This window comes from Zootoca vivipara, chromosome 8 (assembly GCF_963506605.1).
Source record: "Zootoca vivipara chromosome 8, rZooViv1.1, whole genome shotgun sequence".
Classification (NCBI taxonomy): Eukaryota; Metazoa; Chordata; class Lepidosauria; order Squamata; family Lacertidae; genus Zootoca; species Zootoca vivipara.
Window position 1 is genome coordinate 31,616,436 of NC_083283.1, and position 18,172 is coordinate 31,634,607.

Consider the following 18,172-nt stretch of genomic DNA (forward strand, 5'->3'; position numbering starts at 1 on the left):
AGTTTGCTGTGGTCGACACAGTCAAATGCTTTTGCGTAGTTAATGAAGCAGAAGTAGATGTTTTTCTGGAACTCTCTAGCTTTCTCCATAATCCAGCGCATATTTGCAATTTGGTCTCTGGAATAAGGTCCACTATTTGATTGCTGATTCAGGACCATAAACTGTGTTTTATATAATCGACTTTTTTTTTCTGTGTACATCGCAATGTTCTTTTGTTGCTATAGCCGATGGCTGATGCAAATAAAGTTTCATTCATTCATTTGTTAGAATAATACAATTATGAAGACTCTTGCTTCAAGACTAGTCCCTATCCTATTTCTGTTCCACAAAAGGGTCTATCATGTGTAATCCCATCTGTCATGAAGATGTCACTATGAGGCAAGATACATACCATTTCATGACTGCATTTGCCTCGTGGATTACAGGATCATAAGAAAAGTACAGTGAATTTGGTAGCCAAGTCCCCAGGTCTAGGTCTTAAGATGCGTGAAAATATATAGTGGCTCATAAATTTTGTTTTCTATGTTAAATAGATGTCATGTTTTCATGCATCTTAATCCATGGGTATGAATGCCCACCTGCTTCTTCCCAAAATAATACAGTAGGAATTTGATAGTTAAATAAAGTATGATCACTGAAACTTGTATTCATGCTCCATTTCCTAAACCAAAAGAACACCTGAAGGAACAGCTTCAGACCATTCCTGGCAGTGCTTCTCAAGCAAGAGGTGATGGTTGCTGTCATCTAGACCTGTTTTGCATATCACTGTAGAAAAAGCACCAATATTCCTCCTTCCTCATGTATTTCTTGTGAACTCAGTGGCTAACATGTCAGTGCAGATCCACACTTCCGTGCTGTTCCTTTCTTCACTAGTTCTAACTAATTACTTCGGAATTTAACATTGCCTGGCTTTCAGTAATTTGGCGAGTTCAGCCTGATAAGTTGTAATAGAACATTTTCAAATAGTGAAAGCATTGAGATAGCCCGAAAATGAGTGTCTTTTCCATGGAAAGCCTATCTGAGTCTTCAGTTCAGATTCTCCAGAGATAAGGTTTTCAAGACATATTTGTTCGGCACATTCTTTCACAGTAAAATTATTTCTTTGTTTCTCTGTCTCAGGTCCACACCCTCTCATGTAAACAGTCTTTCAAAAACCGCTGTGATGCTAACAACTGAGGTATATATACAAACATTTTTCATTCGTCCAAACTTTTCTCCTCAGTAAAAAATAATTAAATAAAATAGTACAATATTTCTACCATTATCTGGATCAAAATTTAATACCTTCTCTCTTCTCAAACATCCTACAGTTTGCCCTTTATTAGATAGTGAGAACCTTTTTGAATTTAAAAGCCTCTGCTTTCTTTAAATGCATAGCTGCATGCTCCTTCTTTAATTCACCTGGACATCCCAGACATGGTCTGGTCAAAATTAATCCATTCCTCCTCTATAATTACAACCTGAGAGCAGTTCCTTTCAACTACTAATTTATTTTTTTAGCAGATGGCAAGCACAGGCATTATGATCCCAAACCCCAGGTATTTTTGTGGTCCTGAAGTTTGTTTACAGTGCTGAGAATTCACTCTATTAAGGAGAATGTCCCATTGAGTTCTATGGAGAGGAATGCAGCCTAAAGCATAGAAGCTTTATTTGCAAAAATAATAATAATAACAGTTTTGTCAATTTATACCCCAGATTGGACAAATTTTATAAATGCAAACGTGAAGCAAGATTTCTTCTTCTTCTTCTTCTTTGGCGATCACTCGTAGCCAAGTAAGATTGTCTTCCATAAACACAGTTTTAACAATGAGTCCGTAAGTGACTGTGGAGGCCAATTCTGGACCCACACATCCTTCTACAGTGGGTACATTGGTTTCTGGGCAGGAGTTGATCATGGTGTGGATTTGCCAAGTGTGCCTTCCTCTTAGCATGTTTCTTCCTTGCATCCTGAGTTCGAGTGTCTTCAAAGCCCATGATACCTTTGGTAAAGGCTGTAAGATTTAGCTTACACACTTCAAAGCTTCCATTACTTTGGGGTTATTATTTAATTTAATGCCATTCTTGATCCAAGGAACGCAGGGCAACTCTCCCATTTCTCTCTCTCACACACACACTCACACTCACACACACCAGCAGTCCTCTGTGAGATAGCTTTTCCGGACCAAAAACTCATAATTTCAGAATTTGGGTTACTGGGGGGGGGATTCAAGACTGACAAAATGAAGTACAGGCAGTGACCATTTTGAGTGTGTTCACTTGGCATGCAACCAGCAGGCTTCAGAAGTTCTGACTCTTGGACGGAGGCCTTCCTAATAAGCACAGCTGCTGAGGTGTTATGGAATGTCTATGGGCATCCCAACTCTTCAGATGTTTTGTGGTGTTGTCCTTTAACTGTCTATAGCTCCATTCAACCAGATGGGGAGGCATGCAGACAAGAGAGAAGGCAGCATGCTCAGAATGGAAAAACGGAGGGGGTGCGTGTGATTGGTGTGTATTTGAGAGGCAGGCAGACAACTACAAAGAGTAGCAGTATCAATAGCATTGTGAATGAGAATAAACAGGGAATAAACCCAAGAAGTATTAATTTATACCATTTTTGTGTCTGTCCACTGTATCCTTTCTTCTGAATCTGCCTTCTGTGGGCCACTTTCTCTTTCTGCTCCTCACCCCAAAGAAAACATTTACAGTAACTGCAACCAAATTATTCTCAATCATCATATTTGTTTTTCTTACGGAGATTTCAGCGTCATGCTCTGTGGTCCAAGTTCCCATATTCCAGTCAACAAACAAATGACATCTGGCTTCTCTTTACTTGGACAGCAAAGATGCTTCCTGTTCTCTTTCTTCCTACTTAAAATTTTAAATTGCATAAAGCAATATTCTTAAAAATGAGTTTAACTATCCACCACACAGCCACATAGATTATTAGTCCTTTATAATCAGACTACCTTGGTAGTTTTAGGTAGCACTCCATAGCAAAGGATTTTTTTGGAAACTGATAGGGTTATCTTATTTGTGACTATGTGACCTGATACAGAGCTACTGGGAAACAGTAGGAAAGTTAACCAGGAAGGTCAGGCCATGGCAGGACATCACTGCTAAAGAATACAATTTAATTACTGCATAGATAAATATTTTGGAGAGGGAAATATTCCATGGACACTGGATTGTTGACCTTTTCTCGGCAGACATGCCAATTTGTTATCAAATGCTAATAGTACTGGGTTGGATCCAAGTAGGTTATGAACAGAGTAGACCCATTGGAATTAATGAACCTAAGTGAGCCATGTCCATTGATTTCAGTGGGTGATACTTAGCTAAGTTTTACTCTGGGGGGGGGAAACCCATTGAAATCAATGGACCTTACTAAGGGAACAATTCTAAATACAGAGGAGGCCAGCATACTTTACACTGGCTCAAGTTAAGCTAGCATAACGTATTCCAGATCCAAACTCCATTTAGCAGCAGGGCTACTGCCAGCTGAGTTGGCCTAAGCCTGGCAGAGGGAAAACAAGCCTTTTTTCTGCCAGAGTAAGTTTCGCTGGGTTGCCAAGTCATGTGACTGAGCTCAATGCAGTTAAGAACCAGCATAAGTCCCCCTCTACCTGGTCCTGCCACTTCCCCTCCACTCTCCTTCAATGAGCACATGCCTCAGCTCTGATGGCTTAACCTTAGCTAAGCTCAGATGAGGAAGCCATGCCAGCATATCTCCAGCTGAACTGCCTGTGACAGTTGAGAGCAAGTTGGGACCTGTGGCAGTGAGTTCCATAGTTTAACTGTGCACCGAATCTGCCAACATTCAGTGTAATTTGATCTCCACAAATTCTAGTGCTATGAGAGAGGGAGAAACACTTTTCTCTACTTTCTCCATGTTATATATAGTTTTATAACCTTTTATTGTCTCACTTCTCACTTGCCTCTTTTCTAAACTAAAAAGCCTCAAACGCTGCATTATTTCCTCATACGGCAGTCACGCCATGATGTTTTTAAAACTCTATACAATTGTATTCCTAAATTGTATTCCTAAATTTTTATTTTTTGTGTTGGTGATGTATTATAAATGTTATTACAGGGGACTAGAACATTGTTCAGTACTTCACCTGTTTAAGCAGAAAAACTGCAGAAAAAAAATGTAATGAAAACACTGGTTTGGGATCCAAAAGAGTTTTTAAGCACCATCAATTTCTCCCCAGAGTGTGGGTCACATGTATAATATAATAATAATAATAATTTATTATTTATACCCCGCCCATCTGGCTGGGTTATAACCGTAGCATTTAAAATCTTCACCAATAACCACACCTGGAATACTGCATCGAGTTCTGGGTGTCACAATTTAAGAAGGATATTGAGAAGTTGGAATGTGTGGAGTGAAGGGCAACCAAGATGGTCAAGGGTCGGGAAACCAACATTTTTGAGGAACAGCCTGGGAGAGCAAAGAATATCTCAAGGGCTGTCACATGGAATATGGAGCAAGCTTGTTTTCTCCTGCTCTGGAGGGTAGGACCCGAATCAATGGTTTCAAGTTACCTGAGAGGAGATTCTGACTAAACATTGGGAATAACTTTCTGACAGCTGTTCAGCAGTGGAACAGACTCCCTGAGAAGCTGTAGACAGGGCTGTCTTAAGCATATGTGGAGACAGGGAGCAAAGATCCACCCAGCACCACCCAGGTTGCCCAGTCCCAGGTGTGCAGAAGGGCAGAGCCGGCCAGCCGCCTCAGTGTCTCGCTGGCTCAGTCACCCCCGAACACACAGCGCAGAGCCGCCCGCACCAGAAGAGCCCATTGCAGCGCTCCGACCAACGGACGAGCTCTTCCCTGGACTCAACTCTCGGGCCCCAGTCTCTCGGCCTGACGCCCCTGAGAGCCCGGCTCCCGGGTGCCCCACACCCCTAGTACCTATGGCTAAGATGGTCCTGGCTGTAGACCCTCCTTCCGTGGAGGTTTTTAAGCAGTGGATGGATGGCCAACTGTCATGGATGCTTTAATTGAGATTCCTGCATTGCAGGGGATTGGGATAGATGACCCTCAGGGTTCCTTCCAACTCTATGATTCTAATGGGTGTGCTGTAATAAATTGCTTAGACAGCGCATGCTACGTGTATGGAAGGCCTCGGGTGGAAAATCATCAACAGGGCCATCGGGGCCAACGGAGAACATCTGATTATTCTTCAGAGCAAACATGTCCTACACAGTTTGTGACTACCGTAGTTTTATTTAATAGACCAATGCGTAAACCCATTTGCTTTTCTTTGACTTGCATTTTATAACATTTCTACAGGTTCTGTTATGTGTCTAAACTTATTGCAACTAGTGGTTTTTTTGAAGGACTGTTTTTAAACAGCTTCATGTTGAATATACCAAAGAATGGGCCTTTAAACCTTGCTAACAATTCTATTTTCCCTTAACTGAAACAACATCCTTACTCAAAACTGAAATGGCACCCTAGTTTCTTTAGTTCTTAGTGATAAAGAAAAAAGAAGAGATAGAAACCGAGTGGAAGCAATCACTTCCTGGCCCCAGTGGCCATCTGAAAAACTGGAATAGAAACCACAAGAGTTTTTCTCCCATAAATATCCCTGATTCAGGCATAAATCCAGTGCTGGGAGTTATCCTCATGCTTCCATTTTATATCCTACAAAGAGAAGGCAAATCAAAGGTTTTCATGTCATATATTATGTTAAAAACATAACGAGGCCTGTTAAATATATTTATTAGCCTATAAAATGAGAATTGCCTTTGCTGTTGCAGCTGGACTGAGCTTTATAGACAATTCTGCAAATCCCCAAAGTAATACTACAAAGGCCAACAACTGTGAGCCAATGACAATGTAATATCACATTTATAGTAAATAGTAAGTGGCAAACAGAACTCTGTTATGCATAATCATTCAGATATTTCACAGTTGCTTAAGTCAATACAATCATTGGTCACAGTAATGCTATTTTAGCTACTTTGTATTCATTTAAGGAGTCTCTGCCTGCAAGGATGATTCAATTAATTCTAGCACAATGAAAACACTGAACTTCATGGTGTGTCAATTTCTTCATCTATGGGACTGAACCTTTAAATCCTGTTTTTCATTTTCAACACCACATGGCAGGAAGGCAGGCCTAGGTGACCTTCCTAGACTGTAATAGCCCTTTGTGGCTCAAATGTTGGTCATTTGAATTATCTGTTTGCACATATATAATCAAACTGAAACCTCAGCAGGACTCTTTGTTGTTGGATATCACTTTTAAGGCCGTTCACACTTTACTTTTCCCTAACATGGGTGTAAATATTCATATTGGGGAAAGTCACATGGCATGGTCTGAAGACACTTTACTTGAAACTAAGCTGGCCTGGATTTGGATAGTATATGGATAAGAAGTTGCCTGGAAAGCTCATAGACACCACTGTGAGCCCAAGAATGGAAGAAATGGATGGAGAGATAAAGTAGAATCATAGAATCATAGAATTGGAAGAGACCACAAGGGCCATCCAGTCCAACCCCCTGCCAAGCAGGAAACACCCATCAAAGCATTCTTGACATATGCCGGTCAAACCTCCGCTTAAAGACCTCCAAAGAAGGAGACTCCACCACACTCCTTGGCAGCAAGTTCCACTGTCGAACAGCTCTTACTGTCAGGAAGTTCTTCCTAATGTTTAGGTGAAAACTTCTTTCTTGTAGTTTGAATCCATTGCTCTGTGTCCGCTTCTCTGGATATGGCATCCTTTAATATATTTGAACATGGCTATTAGATCATCCCTTAACCTTCTCTTCTCCAGGCTAAACATGCCCAGCTCCCTAAGCCGTTCCTCATAAGGCATCATTTCCAGGCCTTTGACCATTTTGGTTGCCCTCCTCTGGACATGTTCCAGCTTGTCAGTATCCTTCTTGAACTGTGGTGCCCCGAACTGGACACAGTATTCCAGATGAGGTCTGACCAGAGCGGAATACAGTGGTACTATTACTTCCCTTGATCTAGATTCTATACTCCTATTGATGCAGCCCAGAATTGCATTGGCTTTTTTAGCTGCTGCATCACACTGTTGACTCATGTCAAGTTTGTGGTCTACCAGGACTCCTAGATCCTTTTCACGTGTACGGCTCTCAAGCCAGGTGTTACCCATCCTGTATTTGTGCCTTTCATTTTTTTTGCCCAAGTGTAGTACTTTACATTTCTCCCTGTTAAAATTCATCTTGTTTGCTTTGGCCCAGTTGTCTAATCTGTTAAGGTCATTTTGAAGTGTGATACTGTCCTCTGGGATATTAGCCACCCCTCCCAATTTGGTGTCATCTGCAAACTTGCTCAGGATGCCCTCAAGCCCATCATCCAAGTCATTGATAAAGATGTTGAATAAGACTGGGCCCAAGACAGAACCCTGTGGCACCCCACTAGTCACTTCTCTCCAGGATGAAGAGGAGCCATTGATGAGCACTCTTTGGGTTCGGTCAGTCAGCCAGTTACAAATCCACTGAATGGTAGCATTGTCTAGACCGCATTTTACCAGCTTCTTTACAAGAATATCATGGGGCACCTTGTCAAAGGCCTTGCTGAAATCAAGATAGGCTATATCCACAGCATTCCCTTCATCTATCAGGCTTGTAATTCTGTCATAAATAATATAAATAAATAATATAAATATAATATAATTTATAATATAAATACATAGGTGAAAAAGTAAGATACGAAACTGCTTCACATATTTACTTTTTCTGATTAAAGGCCTGCATTGGGGAAACGTAATGTGTGAAAGGCTTTACAAGTGTATTTTCTCTCTCTACAGTTATAACATATCTGCCTATCAGAAAAAGTAATATTAGCAAAATGGACACGAAACCTGGAATATCATTCCATTTGTTAAAATGGCAAATAACACATTTCTCCCTCTCTTCCCATAATTAAAGAACTCCCTTGCCAAAGTTTGTGAAACATTTCCTCTCTGAGGGAAATCTGGGGAAGTCCCCAGAGCGATTGGCAGAAAGCGAGATGTGCACAGTATCTTTATTCAGTTCTATAAATGGCTTTTCCGTTTCACATTCCTCTTTGGAGTGTTCACTGGAGATAAATTTGTCTGTGGGGCTTCTCTCAATTTTGCCATCCTGTCGCAACGCTAAGAGCCACAGCCTCCGCCAGTGACGCCGCTGTGCTTAGCAATATTCTTGAGATATTGAGGAATATTTGTCACTGGGAAACGGAGATAACAAAGAAATTGAAAGATGACTTAATAAAATACCAGACTGTCTAGTGGGAGTGAGGTGTATGTGTGTGGGGGGGGGGGGGGAATTCCAGTACTGTGGCTCTACTTCTCATTCATGCTTTTGCCTCATTTTCTGTCATGCAAAAGAAAGGAAAAGCCCAGCTGAGGTGCTTTCTCTCTCACTCAGTACACTGCCCACAAACTCCCACATACGCTGGAGTTGGAAGAAATAGTCACCACTTATTCAGAGGTCAAGGTCCACTCGGATTGTGCTGCCAAAAGATTGTGTACTGGATTTTCTCTTCTGAATCACTGGCAAGCCAATCAAATAGCATTCTTCTTACCATAATCCTGTCAAGCAGATTGAATTCCCCCTCAGATTTCTTGTAAAGCTGCGGCTGTGTAGGATTTGGAGGCTAAATCATCTTATATTGGTACATTTTCATAATTAATGGCCTTTTTGTGTATTATAGATTAGCTTTTGCAGTCTTCACTGCGGTGTAACGTCAAGCACTCTGTCCTTCCCAGGCTGCCGGTGGTTTCCTGTTTTATAGGAAAAGCTTGATCAGGTGCCATTCCCATTTCTGTTCATTAAATATAAATAACCATTGCACACCACACACATTTAAATATGGCTTCAGGCCTGAATAAGATAACCAAGAGCTGCAAAAATCAGAGCAGGAATTAATCTGACAGAAATGAAAACTCTTCTGAATGTACACTCTCAAATCGTACAGTGCTTAAAAGGAAATAAGCAAAACTGAAAAATTTCTATCTTCTCCCTCCCTCCATCCATTTGTCTTTCCTCAGGTAATGTCTTTGTATCAGTGAGCCAGTGTGGTGCAGTGGGTACAGCCTTAGACTAGGGCCTGGGTTCAAATTCCCACTTAGCCATTAAAGTCCCTGGGTGATTTGGGGCTAGTCACTGTCTCTCATTCACAGTTTAGCTTTTCTCTAAATTGTTATATAAACCCTTTAGATGTGTGTGTGTGTGGCTATAAAGCAGCTAGTGTTGTTTTATATTCTATTTGCTGTATTGTTGAATATCGGAAAAACCAAACAGAGCTGTTAAGAAATGTAGTGAGATGGAGCCTGACCTGTTTCTTGAGACAGTAATTACCGCAGAGAACAAGCTGCAAACCTGCAAGCACCATTACTTATCATTTACCTGTAGTCTATTGTGATCAAGAAATACAACTTTGAATGGAGCTATTGCAGATAGAATCAGATCAGGCTTTCCTCTTAATCGTGTCTGTCACCAGGGGCCAGGATCTAACCTCCATGCCAATGGGATGCCCCTTTCCTCTTTTACTTTGTAAATGAAGATTTACCATTTACTTTGGTGCCAGCCCTAGGCCAAATGGTACTCCTTCCATTTGTCCAACTTGTGAATACCTTGGGGGTTTTTTTAATGGCTGTTGTAGCCCATTTCCATGACTTTGATGCCCAATTTGCATGCATGATTTATCCCAGTTCTATGAGATGTGATAAGATCTCTGTGTGTAAATTCATCACTCTCTCACTCACACACTCGCCATTTGTTGAACGGGCACTGAAGTTAGCAATTTTCCCGTGATAGAACATGGCAAGTGTTGCTCAGTTAGGTTGTCTGTATCGCCTGCTCCTAAACCTGTCCCAGATCACTCCTCATACGTATTGATGAGTAACAAATAACTACACTGTGTGACCAGAAAATTGACTACATAAATGTGTAGGTAACACAAAATGGTGGCTTTGTACAAACTCAGTCTAAAGCTTGGGTCGCTGGCGTGTTATCGAAATGATAAATAGATATAGAAAAATGTGTCAGGTTGCTTTTCTTTCTCACTTGATTTCAACCATATGTTTTAACTTTAAGTTGATCCCAACCATGCCTTGTGATGATGATGTCAGATTCAAGTCAGTAATGATGAAGTCAAGAGCTGAAAAATGGCAGGGCCTAATCTGAAAGTTCAGGCCCTTGTAAATCACCAAAGTTGATTGTTGTGGAACAATTCTTACTAGGCTAGTTCTTGAGAGTTTTTGCACTTATGTAGCCACCTGCTTCCCAGTTAAAGAGTGAAAAAAATTCTTGAACGGAATCTTCTGTTCATGCCATTATTTACAGCTTACATAGTGCGGAGCAGCCTTCCCTAACCTGGTGCATTCCAGATGTTGTGGAACTCCCAACTCCCATGAGCTTCTGCCAGGGCTGATCAGAGTTTTAGTTCAAAACATTTGAAGTTGAATCCAGCCAAGTCAAACACAGACCCATTGAAATTAATAGACTTTAGTTGTCCCATCCATTGCTTTCAGTGGGTCTTTTCAGAACATTACTTAATTGGATTCAAGTTCAGGGAAGCATCAGGTTGGGGAGGGCTGGTGCAGGATGGAGAAGTCAACTCAAATCCCTGGTCTGTAAATAATGGACTGTCGTACATTCAGAAGAAAGATTTGTTTGCTTTTTGCTATAGGATCTCAAGATAAAAGCGAAGTTGTCCCATTTTTAATGGCATTAGCCAAGTCCAGAGAATGTAATTACATAGGAAGCCGCCTTACTGAGTCAGACTATTGGTTCATCCAGCTCAGTATTAACTGCAGTGACTGGTAGCAGCTCTCCAGGATTTCAGACACGGGTCTCTCACATTCATACCTGGAGATGCCGGGGATACTCTGCCACTGACCTACAGCCGTTCCTCAAAAGGCAGAATGCAGGTGATGATATTGCAGATACTGAATAAATTTGAAGGCTTTTTACTATCTGGTTTTTACTATCTGTAAATGTCTTTTTTTATATACAGAATTTTAAAATAGTGAGTGGCTAAACGAGAAAAATGGGTGAAACGGAACTATGTCAATAACACCTGGAGCAGGGCTTCCCAAACTTGGGTCTCCTGTTTTTGGACTGCAGTTCACATCACCCCTGACCACTTGTTCTGCTAGCTAGGGATGATGGGAGTTGTAGTCCAAAAACAGCTAGGGGCCCAAGTTTAGGAAACCCTGACCTAGAGGGCCAAATGTTCTAATGCTTAGGCTCTCCCACATGTGTACAAGTTTCTTATTGGACAGAGATGAGTTTGACAGCATGAGTACAAGCATCATTTAGACCTTGCCCAACTCTAACCGACTTTTTCAATATTACCGGTATTATTATTAATTAATTAATTAATTAGCCATCCATCTAACTGGGTTGCCCCAGCCACTCTGGGTGGCTCCCAACAGAATATTAAGAACACGACAAAACATCAAACATTAAAAACTTCCCTAAGCAGGGCTGCCTTCAGATGTCTTCTAACATCTGAAAGCTCTGCTAATACATACAAAGAGGATGTTTGATTACCCATTACTGATTGGTGACATTTTTGTTTAAAGCGGCCAGGAACTTTCTTCTTCAGTTCAGTATGTAAAGAGACTAGGATGAGCACTTAAAAAGAAGAAATGCCTCGCCCCAAAATGTGACAAAATATGCAGATTTGCATAAAAATTGCATAAACTAATGTATATGTATAGATACAGATTTACAAATCATTATTATAATTAAGTTAGAAATACAGTACCAAAAGCTTCACTAGCCCAATTTGCTAACTTCTAACCAAGGACAGATCCACACCATACATTTAATTTTAAATGATATCCAGCCCTCTTAAAACTAAAGTTCCCTGGATTCTTTGGAGGAAATTGTGGCTCTACCATTTCCAGTACAATACTGTAGGACTTTAAAGGTCATCTTAAGGTCTAAACTGAGATCAAATGTAGGAGCTTTTCTCTTGCTTAGTGTGTGGTAACAGGGACTGGGCCTTCTTGGTGGTGGCACCAGTTTTTGGAATTCTTTCCACAGGGTTGTTTGCCATGTGCCTACTCTGCTATGTTTTAAGCACCTGCCAATGACTTTTAGAGGTTCTGTTCTATTACTGATGATGGTTTTGTCTTATTTGAACCCCTGTCCTGTTCCATTTTCTCTGCTGTTTTATACTTTTCTATTTCATTTGTTTGGATTGATATTGTATCACTCTTGTACAGTGCCTTGAAAATATCCAATTGAAAGGCAGGATAAAAATAACTAAAACTTATCTGGAACAGACAGATAAGACCTGAAAACTTTCTTTCCTAGGAATCAGAGGCTTTCCATGAAAAGACCCATCCTAAGCCCTTATGCTAGTGGGAAGGGATTGAATCTCTGTGGTCTCCACTATTTTCCTTTAATCTTGTGTGTAATTACCACAGTAGCGTACATCAAAGGAAGATCAGCTTGAACACACAGTACCTCCGCTTTGCAAATTCTTTATAAATACCCAATTTAGGGATGATTTTTGCAAAGGTCTATCCAACTGTAAGTACACAATTAATAGTCCCATTGATGTCTTAACTGTGCAGGTTGCTCTCCAGGGAGATGATACATGGAGGGACCTGTCTTGTGATAAGGATTGGTCTTTTGATCTAAGAACAGAGGGTATATATGCGCTACAGACAGACTGGCTAAACAATCATTGCCTCTCTTCAGGGATGTCTGTACACTGTAGTGGGTGGGTGGGTGGGTGGGTGTGTGTGTGAAAGAGAGAGAGAGAGAGAGTCATAGGGCTTATTCAGACTTCCTCTTGTCCCACTGCTTTCCCCTGTTCCCCCTGGAGAAAACTGCTCTTTAGCGCTCAATTGGCGCAAAGAGCAATCTGAGTTTTCTCCAGATTGATGTTTCCTCTGATTTAGCACTACAGAGAAGATTTTCCCAGGGAAAGGAGCAGGGCAAGGGGAAAACTGCTGGGACTCATGCCTAGAAAGTGTGGGTCAAATGGAAAACCGTTCAGACCCATGCTTTCTGTGTGCATGTGGAAAATAGATCTGACACACGTGTGGGTAATTAACAAAAGAATAATCTGGGAGCCTAGATTCAATTTGTAGGGCTCTGAACACTCTCTAGTGGGAGACAGCCCCCAGCAGAGTTATAAAAACACTCAGAGTTCACCAGTAGCATATTGTAGAATATAGGTTGTTAAATTCTTTTGTATATCCCATTTAATCTGCCTTAAAATGCTTGCCCTCTCTCTGTACCCAGCTAGCACTGAACAGGCCACACATTGTTAAGTAAGTTTAAAATGCTTTACTTACTAGATCCAAAGGTCTGCTTCATGCATTATTCCATGCAACAGCAAGGAGAACATAGGTAGATTACTCTTGGTTGCAAAATACAGCATATAGTTTCAAACATGTTGTCTGAACTTGGAGCAAGTTCAGACATATCCATCATGGTCAATAACATGGCATGGAGAGAGTGTGAGGAACAGAAGAGAAGTAGCTTCACTTTCTCAACTCACAGAGAACATGGGGCATGACTAAGCAGAATCTAGGAACAGAACTCTCTGGTCTTAACCCCTTCATGCACTAACTAGCACTCATGCATAGATATGTTTGACTGCAATCTCCCACATTCTAGGCACAGGATAAGCAAAGTGTTGATGCCCCATAGAGAGGGTGGTGTGTATCTAACAGAATATCCTCAGCAGCCTCCTGAAGCTATAATTCTCAGGTTTGGGGGCATTTCTAAGGGGAAACCGTTATAGCTTTTAGAAGTGTGGATACAGTAATTTCAGAGCCATCAAAAGGGTTGGCATCTGCTAAGGCCCATATGCCAGCAGTCTGCTGATCCCCAGAGCTCCCCTTACCCTGCTTTATCCAACAAGAGCCTCCATTTGGCTTGCTCTCTCATTCTGAGCACTGATGATGGGTGTTGGGCCCAAACGGAGACAGCAAGCAAATGGGCAAAGGTCACAGTGGCAAGCTGATGGGGCCAGTTGAGGAATCTTGAGCAACAGACCCACAAAACCTGGAGATGCCACTGAGTCCTTTATGACTTTTTTATATCCTGTGCCCATAATTTCCACCGCTCCATCCAGAACAGTAAAATACCAGCAATAATAAGGACTTTGAAAAGTTCGGGAGTTTTATGAAATAGGCAGAAATCTCAATGGGTGATGAAACACTTTCTATGTTTTGAGAAAGTTTTATGAACTTCCATACTTCCAAAGTTTCCTTCTTGCCGTCTCAGTTGCAGACCACTAACTTTCTTGATCACCCAGCTTTAACTGTTTCCCAAACTTTGCTGCTATGCGGGCTCTTAATTGGATTACAGAAACAAAGGATTTAGTTATCAAAGTCCTTGAGAGAGCAAGCCAGTGGGATGTTTTGCAGAAATCATTTCACATCAGTGCTATCTAACTGGTTTGGACGGCAACTTAGCCAACATCAATAAACAAGTTTCTGTGCTGAAAATGAAGAGCCCTTGGTTACACGATAAATCATGTGGGATTTTATTTTTTTAAATGTTTTTAGAAAAGGGAGTGTGGTCCACAGAATCTCCCAACAGGAGGGTGCTGCCTGTTTAACTTGTTAGAGCTATATTTCTACTCTGCAGAAATATTGATCATTTTGAAGAGATAACCAGCTACATTGTACAATTCACTTGGCCAGGCTTGAGGCCAGTTGGCTTAAAAGTGACCAACAAACATTAAATAAAACTTACATGTCTTTTAACAGTTGCAAGCAGTTTATCAGATGCTGATTCCTTTTCCACTGTGATGTTCTGACGCAATTTTTCGATTGACTTACCTAAAATCAATTCTGCTTTTGAAATCCTGGTAATGTCTGGGGAAATCTGGACGTACAACAGTCCTATTTACATTAACTGATGACCGAAATTATTGTCTGAAGGCAACAAATTATATGTTTTCTAAAGAATCATATACAGATGTTGTTAATATATGCTTTAAAAAAATCAACGACTATCACTTGTAGCCACGAGAGAGCAAAAAAGCCCAAGGGAACACCCCCAAATCTTGTAACTGTAAGAGAGGAAGCAAATATACTGTTGTTGTTGTTTAGTCGTTTAGTCGTGTCCGACTCTTCGTGACCCCATGGACCAGAGCACGCCAGGCACTCCTGTCTTGCACTGCCTCCCGCAGTTTGGTCAAACTCATCTTCGTAGCTTCGAGAACACTGTCCAACCATCTTGTCCTCTGTCGCCCCCTTCTCCTAGTGCCCTCAATCTTTCCCAACATCAGGGTCTTTTCCAAGGATTCTTCTCTTCTCATGAGGTGGCCAAAGTATTGGAGCCTCAGCTTCACGATCTGTCCTTCCAGGGAGCACTCAGGGCTGGTTTCCTTAAGAATGGATAGGTTTGATCTTCTTGCAGTCCATGGGACTCTCAAGAGTCTCCTCCAGCACCATAATTCAAAAGCATCAATTCTTCGGCGATCAGCCTTCTTTATGGTCCAGCTCTCACTTCCATACATCACTACTGGGCAAATATACTGTAGATCCTCATTAAGCCCACATGGGGCCAAAGTTTTTAGCCTCAATATTCACTCACTTTCTTTCCTTAACAAGTTCTTATCATCATCTGTATATAGCAATCTGAAATTGACAAATGGACAGCCTTCTATTGGGATTTAACTGCAACACTAGGAGCTATTTTCTGTATTTATTGACCTTTAACATCCTAGGTGTGTGTGCTTTCTTTATCACTGCTTGATATTCACAATGTTGTTCTGTTTTATTGAACACTTGCAGCTTATATGCTTTGTCATCTATAACATTGATTATTACATGTTGACATTTGTTTATTCTTCAGCTGATTCACATTTTTCTGTTGGGGTGATTGGCCTTTAAAAAAAAAATCAAACTGTATATACCAGCTATCCATTTAAATGGATCAGCAGGTTACTGGAAGAAATATTTTGCTATTCCAGCTCTAACAGTTACTCTACTCAAGTCCACATATTTTCTCTCAATTTCTCTCTGCCTGCATAGCAATGTTGCACCAGTAATAAGTAATTACACTTTCAATTCACAATAGTATTACTGGTTACAGTACAGCTTGTAGCCTTCCATATTTATAGCAACTTAATAAATCTGTGAGGTTTAAATTTCTTCTTCTTCTTCTTCTTCTTCTTCTTCTTCTTCTTCTTCTTCTTCTTCTTCTTCTTCTTCTTCTTCTTCTTCTTCTTCTTCTTTCCATCCCACCATTCATCTTAGGTGCTCAGATTAATCTTCCAATCCCCATTTTATCTTCACAAGAATTCTGTGAGGTAGGTTTGGCTGAGAGATGGCAAATGGTCAAAGGTCACCTGGTGAGCCTCGTGGATGAGTGGGGATTTTATCCCTGGTCTTCCAGTTCCTAATCCAACACTAACCACTACACCACACTGGCTCTATGTCCCAGAGTTATTTACTGCTGGTATATCTATTAACGAAGGACTATTTTTTAAAAAAAGGCTAGTGAAGACCAATGATTAAGGTTGCTATCGTATACCCACTCATCTGGGAGTAAGCCAATCAGAGCTCAAAGGGGACTTATTTCTGAGAAGACACATACAGGATTGCACTGTTAGTCATTAACATCTTAATTTATGTCTCTCTAATTCTGAGGTATAAAACTACTCATACATTTTGAAACTCTCTTTCATTCCATCTGGACTTGAACCTTTTGTGACATAGCCCGCTACTCTTCTTGTGCGAAGAAAAAATTTATACAAACACTCAGGATGACTCACCAGGAGAAGATGCGGTGATTCAAATAGTCCCATTGTTACTTCATCATCACAACTGGAATTATACCAATTTGTGGTAATGATGCTGTGTTTATGCTGCATTTTAGCATAGACACAACCAAATACTTCAACTTCAGATCTGAATTCAATGCATTTGGGCATCTCAGTGTCTTCAGTTTAAATGCCACATGGGTTTAGTTTTTTACTTCTCTGCCTTGAGCTGCACCTCATCGAGGACCTTGAGGAAGTAATTAAATTGGTTTACAGGTGTTTCCAGACAGATTTACCCCATGAATTTGGACTATTCAAGTATAAGTGTGACAGCTGTAGAGTATGGCTACCATTTTATATTGTGGTATGCATCACTCAAAGGTGCCAAAGACATTTGGCTGTTTCCTTTTATTCATCTATTAATGGCATGTGCTAATCTTTTTTCAAACCCTCTTCCCATATCTGGTTTTCAAAAGGGTCATAGAGAAATGGATAGGCCTGCTTTAGAGTGCAGCTGCTTCTGGTTTCTTCTCTATGATTTCAGAGAAGTGCCCGAACTCACAAGTTAGCTGATGCATCTTTAGTAGCAAGTGAAACTGGAGTGGCTGAACCGTTACCAGGAACATACATCACCTAAACGTTTGGGTTTTTTTTCGTATGTTAAAATTATACATAGTTGGCATTTACTGACCTATTTCCACTGTCTATGAAACACTGTACAACTGAGAAGCAGATTTATTGTGACCACAGTTATATATAAATTCCTTCTCTAATCAGAAGAACTAGAGAAGTGGGACTTCCTTTGGAGTAGTCGCGCTTAGGGTCTCTTTTAGAAATTTTGCTTGCATTAAGTCACAGGATATTGCAAGCAACTAGCTAATATAAGAAAGTCAAGCACACACACACACAGCTATTCCCCTACCTTGCTGGCCCTGCTTGGCAGCCTCCTTGAATGCCTTTTCTATGCTGGAATGTATTCTTGAATGCTCATACAGTGGTACCTCGGGTTACAGATGCTTCAGGTTACAGGTGCTTCAGGTTAGACTCTGCTAACCCAGAAGTAGTACCTCGGGTTAACAACTTTACCTCAGGATGAAAACAGAAATTGCGTGCCGGCGGCAGCGGGAGGCACTATTAGCTAAAGTGGTACCTCAGGTTAAGAACTGTTTCAGGTTAAGAATGGACCTCCGGAACGAATTAAGTTCTTAACCCGAGGTACCACTGTATTTCTTGATTGCCTGGATGAAGAATAGAGAGGGATGTGTGAGTAAATTAACCTTTGTTGCTGTACCCACTTTTGCTTCTGGACCACCCACCATGGGCATGTGGTTCCCAGAAGGTTGTGTAGAAGGCAAGGCAGCTCTTGGGCTGAAAAAAACACCCTTTCCTTACAATGAGCCAGGACAATGGACCATATAGCACAGTATTGTGCCTGGCAGTGGTTCCCCAAAGCTTCAGACAAGGTTATTTTCTAG